Raw genomic sequence first — 8296 nt, 5'->3', positions numbered from 1 at the left:
AGTCTCTTGCTCTTATCTGGTATCTGACATTCTGTGATGAGCTGAAAGCAAAGTAATACAGATGGATAATGCTCTCTTTTGAAGAACAAAATGTACCAGGAACTGAATTTTCAAGTATGTTCAACGTGAAGTTAACTCTTAGATTGAAGAAGCATCTTTTAAAGGAGGGAGTGGAAAAATAAAAAGGGCTCAGAAGGGCTATTGGGGATTCCCTATGAATGTGCATATAAAGCAAGCTAACGTTTACATAGTCCCTGCTACCTTCAGTGTACTTTAGACAATGGCTAATCAATACTCATTACACAGCTTTAAAAAGGCTGAGTACTCTGGGATGGTGAGTTCCCTCTTCCCAAATACAACATGCAGCCTGAAGCCAGCTATTTGGCCAGACACCACCAACTTTGGAGTTTTCCTGAGATCAGACAGGCTGTCCTCCTCTAAGGAACCTAGCAAGCCTTGTCTTATTTCAGAGAAAAAGCTCATTTTGGAGAAATATAATTTGCTCATAGCACAGGAAGGAATTTCATGCAGGGAATTTTTAATTAGGGAATGCAGCCTACATATGAAGCAAGTCTGAGATGAGAATAAAATAAGTCCCTGGCTCACAGACCTGGAATTAACTGTTATGATCCAGCAAAGAAATCATCTGATTATATTAAATTTTAGACATTCACGAGGGATACAATAGTCCTGTTTCAAATATTCAGCTATGTTCCTCCTGAATCCTGTGACTCCCCAGTTATTTTGGGGTCAAATAGTAAACATTAAGAACATCCTTTATATATGCTAGGTTATACACTTGGTTTTGCTCACATATGTTCATGGCGCTAGTAATGACCTGATCTTTTTTTCAAGGTTTCCTCTTCCAGCCTAAAGTCAGCTCTCCTGCCCACAGTTAATTGCTTGCTTTTTAAATTACTTTTTAAATAACAAAGCAAAAATATAAATAATAGTTAAGAAATGGCTACATGGCTGTCACAGTCCTTTCTTGAGTTTGCTTAGTGCCAAAATTCTTGAAGCGTCCCACAGTGAGAAGTTCCATTTCAACAATAAATTCAAACCTACAGAAGCCAATCTTTACAGCTCAGTGGGTTTTACATCAGACTCTGTATTCCTTTAAAATCTTCCATGAGGACTTTCTCTAGCAAAAAAATAAACGCCAACAAATAACTCCAATAAAAGAAGCTCATATATATTGTGCCATGTGTTATTGACACAAGGCCACTCAAATTCAGTAACAAAAAATTTTCTGGACGCAAACTGTATAATTATTTTTTCTAGTGTACATCTTCAGAGTGACTCTCAGGGCTGCTTTTGCTCCTAGATCCTCCACCTGGTCAAACTGGCCAGGGGCACAAGCACTGGAGGGAAAAGATCAAAGGCCTATAAATGTGTCAAACTTTCAAATGCAAATCACCTGCCATAACGCTGCTGAGAACAAATCCTTCATTATCACCATTCTGTGAAAGGCTTAAATTAGCCTGAATTGGCTGAAAAGAACAAGAAAAAGAAAGCAATTTATCTTCCTGTGAGTTTTATTACCTTGAGATTTATTTGGCTAATGGTCCAACAGCCCACTAATCAGAATATCTGCATAACAGATTCTTCAAATGATCCATAAATAAAATATGTGATAACATACTGTTGCTATTAAAGTTAAACCGAGATCTGTGACAATAGGTTATTAAAAGAGTTCTTACAATAAGGCATTCTTTTTAATTACCAACCTATGAGCTACTGTGATTTATGTACTGACAATTGTCAACTGGCTTCTTGGCTTGAATTACATTTAGGGGAATTTTTTAATATACACTTCCTAAACTGTATGTTCTCTAGATAGATGCCATACCTACCCTTATTTTATGCTATCATTACTCTGAAAGCATCTTAAAACGTACTATGTCTTGGGTTTTTTTATAGGTAGTTTCAGAGATGTGATAGAATATTTGACTGATCTAATTGACTGTAAGGGCAAGAGTTAAAAAAAACCACAATTGCATTATACTTAATCTTCATTTATAAGGGGAAATCCTAGCACTCTTATTTTGTTAAATAAACATTGCAGAGAGGGTTTTTTAAGTGGGCTTTACTGGGATCTTTGAAAGAGGATACGCCTTGATCAGAAATCTCTTGGTCAGGCTGGATAAGGGTTGTCTGAAGGGAGCTGACTGGGAACGCTGAACTCAGCAAGCATCTTCAGAAGGTGTCCCTGCTTGTGTCTGGCGAGAATCCCCAGAACATCTGTGCTGGTAACTTTTATCTGCACCAGGGACACTTTGTACTTCACTGGCTCTTCTGCTGGTCCAAGTTTTGATATATTAACCCTCTGAAACATTTGTCCCTCCACACTCACCTGCTGGGCTTATATTCTGTATTATATGATTGGTTAAACACAATATACAAATTAGGATCTTTTTGCCGGGGGCAAGTAACAAGGTTATATGAGTTCATACAAGAAGGCTATACAAGGTTATATAGATACCTACACAGAGGCCATACCATAAGGATCATAGAGCTTTGAAAGCTTTTCTCTGTTCACTGTCATGTCAAAGCAGTTCCAAGCCTTGGGCTTCTGTGGCAAGTGTGGCCTGGCAGTTGAGGGGCATTTATGACTGTTGATAGTAATTTTTTCTGTACCTCTAATTCATGGCCTCCCAGCACAAAACATTTGGTTTTTTTAATCCTGGAATCATCATAGAATCATTTAGGTTGGAAAAGACCTTTAAAATGAAGTCCAGCCATTAATCCAGGACCAAGTCTGACACTAAACCGTGTCCTTAAGCACCAAATCTATGTGTTTTTTAAATACCTCCAAGGGATGGTGAATCCACTACCTCCCTGGGCAGCCTGTTCCAACGCTTGACAACCCTTTCAGCGAAGAAATCTTTCCTAATATGCAACCTAAACCTCCCGGGGTGTAACTTGAGGCCATTTCCTCTTGTCCTGTCACTACTTACCTGTGAGCAGGGACCGACCCCAACCCGCCTACAGCCTCCTTTCAGTTAGTTGTAGAACTTAATAAGGTCCCCCCCTGAGCCTCCTCTCCAGACTAAACAACTCCAGTTCCCTCAGCTGCTCCTTATAAGATTTGTGCTCTAGATTCTTCACTAGCTTTGCTGCCTGTCTCTGGACACACTCCAGCACCTCTGTGTCCCTCTTGCAGTGAGGGGCCCAAAGCTGAGCACAATGTGTGAGGTGTGACCTCCAGTGCCAAGTACAGGGGGACGATCCTGCTGGCCACACTGTTTCAGATACAAGCCAGGATGCTGTTGGCCTTCTTGGCCACCTGGGCGCCCTGCTGGCTCATGTTCATCTGGCCATCAACCATACCCCTAGGTCCTTTCCCACCAGACAGCTTTCCAGCCACTCTTCCCCAGGCCTGTAGTGTTGCTACAACAATGTGGCATTCTTGTGACCCAAGTGCAGGACCCAGCACTTTTTGTCAAACCTCATACCACTGGCCTCAGCCCACCAGTCCAGCCTGTCCAGATCCCTCTGCAGAGCCTTCCTACCCTCCAGCAGATCAACACTCCCACCCAACTTGGTGGTCTGCAAACTTACCTCAGTAAGCCTGGCACTCAACCCCCTCGTCCAGATCAGAACTGGCCCCAACACTGAGCCCGGGGGAACACCACTTGTGACCGGCCACCAGCTGGATGTATCTCCATTTACTACCATTTTTACTAAGAAAGAAAAACACATTTACTAAGAAAGAAAAAAACCCCAAACCCCCAAACTTAAGTTGCTGGTATCTTACAAGATAAATATGCTATCACAAAGAATTTGTTGCAAGATACACACCGCTGTTATTGGAAGGAGTATAATTTTCTTGAAGGAATTTTTTCAGTTCTGTGTACAAATTCCAACACTTTCAGTGCCAGAGCCACATGGCCCATTTTACACACTTATATTCAGATTATCAGTGCAGGGAGATGAAGGTCCGCTCCGTAAGACCTCAGTGGTGGGCTACTGATAACGCAACAAGCAAAGGACTGGTGGCTTTTGAAAAGTTATTTATGAAACCTGCTAGGTTGTTACACAGAGATCAATTAACTATTACGTGATACCTTCCAGCAACACCTTCCAAACCACTAACACCAGAGACTACAATGTGGAAAGTGCTGGAAGAGATGGTGCTGGATAAGGGTTTTTTTGATAAGCAGAATCTTGGCGTTTACAGCTAAATAATAATAATAATAACAACAACAATAAAAATAATATTAGGAAAATATTGTGAAACTTCCTTGCTTTTGGTATTATATCTCAGGACCTCTTAACCCTGTGATTATTGTAGTGTTTTCTTCTGGTATTGCCAAAAAGAATATTCTTAGAACAATAAAATAAAATAGTCTATAAGGTTTTACAATTAGCATACTAACAACCATAACAGCTATTGACAGTTAATACTGGAGGAAAATATAAGTATACCATCAACTGAAAACAGTACTCCTTTAGAAATCACAAACAAAAATCTTGAGTTCACAATTTTCCCCAAATACCTATCTTGCAAATTCTAAGCAATCTGTGAGCATTAAGATTTGGGATTTTTAGGAAGGGACATAAAGAAAAGTCCAGAAAGCAGAGTGACTCTTTGATGATAGCACAACAGCAGACACCAGAACAAAGATGTACTTGTGCTTGGAAATGCATGTGCATAATCCCACCACCTTCACTTGGAGTTGATGGTAAGAACACCTAACTGAACTCCTCTGTAATGTCAGCAGCACCTTTCTCAGGTCTTTGATAACCCCTCATGGCAAAACTACCTTTACATCCTTATGCCCCCCCCCCAAGCATCATCCATCTTTTTTGGTCTGCCCGATACCCAAAACATATCCCATGTCACAGCTTAGGGCAGCATGTGTGAGCTGACCGACCAGCTGACTGTCATCAGAGCCACTGCCGATTTCTTTCCATCAGGAAGTCATGAAAAGCCTTTCTGTCTTCCCTGAGCAACTGATAATTAAAAAATTACAGCCCTGAAACAATCAAATTTTGTTGAAATTGGTCATTTGTTAAAGGATGTCAGTGAAGGACAAAGGGAAAGAATTCAGATAAGATAGACAAAGCATCTTTCCATAAGGCTCCATGCCCTTAACTGGATGGCATGGCTACTTTCCCATAAGCTCATGCAGACCAGGAGGGGCACATAAGCAGTTTTCTCCTTCTCTGACTGAAATTCTTTATTTCTTAAGAACTTCTATCAAAAAGACACCCCGCATTCTTCTGATCTATCCAACAGAGTAGAAGAGGCCTGATTAAGGCTACTAAGCAGTAGTTCTGGTTACCCATACTAAGGACGCTGTCAGATTTCTACAAACACAGAAGAATGTAAGAGACCAGCAGCCTGTACAACTAAGCAAGCTTTCTGGAGAGATTTACCCACAGTCAAACCATAAAAACAATTTAGGTATAGAAAAATGCAATTAATGAAACTGTTCCAGTGCCATACAATCATCTATGAACTGCTAATTGCCCACTCCTTCAGCAGCATCTCACGTGCAAGATGCTGTTTATCCCAGCGGTGTCTTCCTAGGTCATAATGAGACATTAGCCCTTGAACTAATTAGAAGAGAATAGACCACCTCCCACATTTTTAACTGGCAGGTCTTATTTGGTAAAGAGGCCACTCAACAGTTAACAAAAACCAGCAACATGTTAGTCCGGATGACTAGCCCCCGTACAGTAGGTGTGCACGCGGCTGTAACTCCTGGAGCTCATCGTTCCATTAAACTCCAAGCTCTGGGGAACCGGAGCCCGAGCCCAGGGCTCTTTTCCAACCAGCTGCAGATTCAGCAGCAAGTTTAGCTCACCAGTGCAAAAGATTCAAAGAAAATGTCTACAGCACATCACAGCGGGCTGAGTGACAGCGAGGCTTAGAGGCCAAAGCTGCTCTGAGACCTGGCATCCAGGTTGGACTGGAAGACAGGCTGAATTTGCCCTGAAACAAGGCCACAAATGTCACAATTTTGCAGAGATAAAACTTGGGACAGTTTCTAGGCTTTGGGCTATCTTTCTGTTACCTGGTGTCACTTCCAGGGCAGCACAGGGATGTTGGAATGGAGGAAGAAGACAGCACGTAAGGGTTCATCTGTTAAGTTTGCTCAGAACTTTATCCAAAGCAGACCACGCTCACAGTTCCTCCCACCACATCCTAGAGTACCCATAGCTTGCCACAGATCCAACCTCTGCCCGTAATGTTTGGTAGGACAACTAACTTGGCTTCAAGCTTGCCTGGGGAGGTGAAGCAGAATGCATTTTCAAAGATATTAAAATAACACAAATGCTAACGTACAGCTACTCCTACACTATCTGGGCATTAAAAATATCTTTAGTTAGCTTTTTATCCTTTGTTGTGCTTTAGTCAGGCAGCTAATTTATTTTAAATATCCATCAGGTAGAATTTTAGTGTAGGTAGCTGTTTTCATTGAGCAACATTTTCCAAGGTATGTTCCCTTTCCCAGCTGTGTTCTGTCTTTGAAGTGACAAAATCTCTCCAACTCTGTCAAGGGAAACTGGGGTGAGGGTTAGAGACAAGGCTTGAGTTTAAAAAACTTTTAAAGTTTGATAGATGATTGATCTTATTAAAAATGTAGCACTGAGAGTAGCTACGATGCAGAATACATGAGCAGAACTGCGCAAAGAGTGGTTCTGCCACCCATTGTAATTTTGTTTTCTTGAAACAGTTAGGAGTGTTTTGTTTCCTGAAGGAAAAAGTGCCAAATCTAGCACCGAGTTTACTGTTTTGTCAGTAGCACTTGGGTTTCTAACAACTCTCAATAATATTCTAACTGCAGTTTCCTTTTAACTACTTATATAATACGGCAGGGTTTGACACTTTTTTAGACATGAAAAGACTACCTTGTCTCAAGTAACAGCTGCCCTTAGTCTTTCTCACCACTAATTTCCAAGCACCTTTCTCGAAGAGCACAGAGCCCAGCCTGTGCAAATCCTTAAATAATCCCCTTCTCAAATTACAAAATTTCTGTTAACTAGTAACTTAAAGTTCATCAATTCTATCAATAAAGTAGAAATTAATACATGCAATGAAAATTAATTTTTCCTTTTATTAAGTATGTTCACCATGTTGATTAAGTATTTCCATATCTACCCACAAAAAAGTAAGAGCGTGTGTGGCTCGACGGTGGATATATAGGTACTGAGGTTTTGTTTTTTGTTAGTTTGGTTTATTTTAAACATTGTGATTTTTTCTAGCTTTCCATGTAAATAGTGTTTATTTTTATTTGTTTGATTCCCCGTAGACCTGAAACAGTGAGTTACGATCACAAGGAATGCTAAACAAATGTTTCCCCTTAAGCTACACCAAATAGATTTGCTACATCTAAGCAGATGTTTATTACTGTTTATAAGTGGAAACAGTGAAATTTATACTGCTAAGACAGAAATTATGTATTTGCTCTGTATCTGCAGGAAAACATCCAAGCTGGAGGGATGCTGAGATCACGAGTGACAGACCAGGTAAAATACTCAGGCTGGTAGGGTAGTTTTGCAGAAAAAATTTGCAGAAAAGTACTTGAAGAATAAAGCATCCTTTACTTGCCCTACCTCCATAGCAAGTGTATTTTTACTGCTTTAGATGAAGCACCCTGAAACAGCCTGTTTGGGCTGACCAGATCAGGTGATAAAAGAAGATACATTCACAGTCATCAGGCTGATGTGTCACATTCACTTATACTTACAGTCAGCGTAACATAATCTTGTAGGAATATTTCCTGCAGAAGAAAGTTATCTGTTACACCCACTCAATTTATTTAAACACCTTCACAAGTGTGAAAGGTTGAAAAGCTGTCAGCTTTGGCATGGTAAAAAATGTTTGAAAGAAAAATCATCCCTAATCCTTCAATTGAATAAATTACAGAAAGATGAGAAATGAAAACACTTCAAAAACTGTAATTTCTCTTCTGTAAAAAATCACAAGTTTCAATCAAGCAACAATCACCCCCAACGATAAATGTTCTTGTGTTTATTTCACTGCAGCGAGCAGATATAGCCTAAACGAGAGGACATCCTATACAGCTGTTTCACATCTATTCCTGCTCCTAAGGTAGTGGCAGAAAACTTACACAAAATTGAGATGCGTTGCAAATGAAAAAATTGAAATTTTTCTGCTTTTCATGCTTGAACTGTACTTACAAAACCAGATTAATTTGTAGTGATAATAAGCAACAGTTTTTTCCCTGCACAGATCTTAATATCTTATGATTGTATCTCATTTCTGGTTTCCATCATCCACAAAACATGAACTCATCATAATTCTAGCACAGTATTTTCAGCA

Source organism: Falco cherrug, chromosome 6, assembly GCF_023634085.1.
Source record: "Falco cherrug isolate bFalChe1 chromosome 6, bFalChe1.pri, whole genome shotgun sequence".
Lineage (NCBI taxonomy): Eukaryota > Metazoa > Chordata > Aves > Falconiformes > Falconidae > Falco > Falco cherrug.
Note: the sequence above shows the minus strand (reverse complement) of the source record.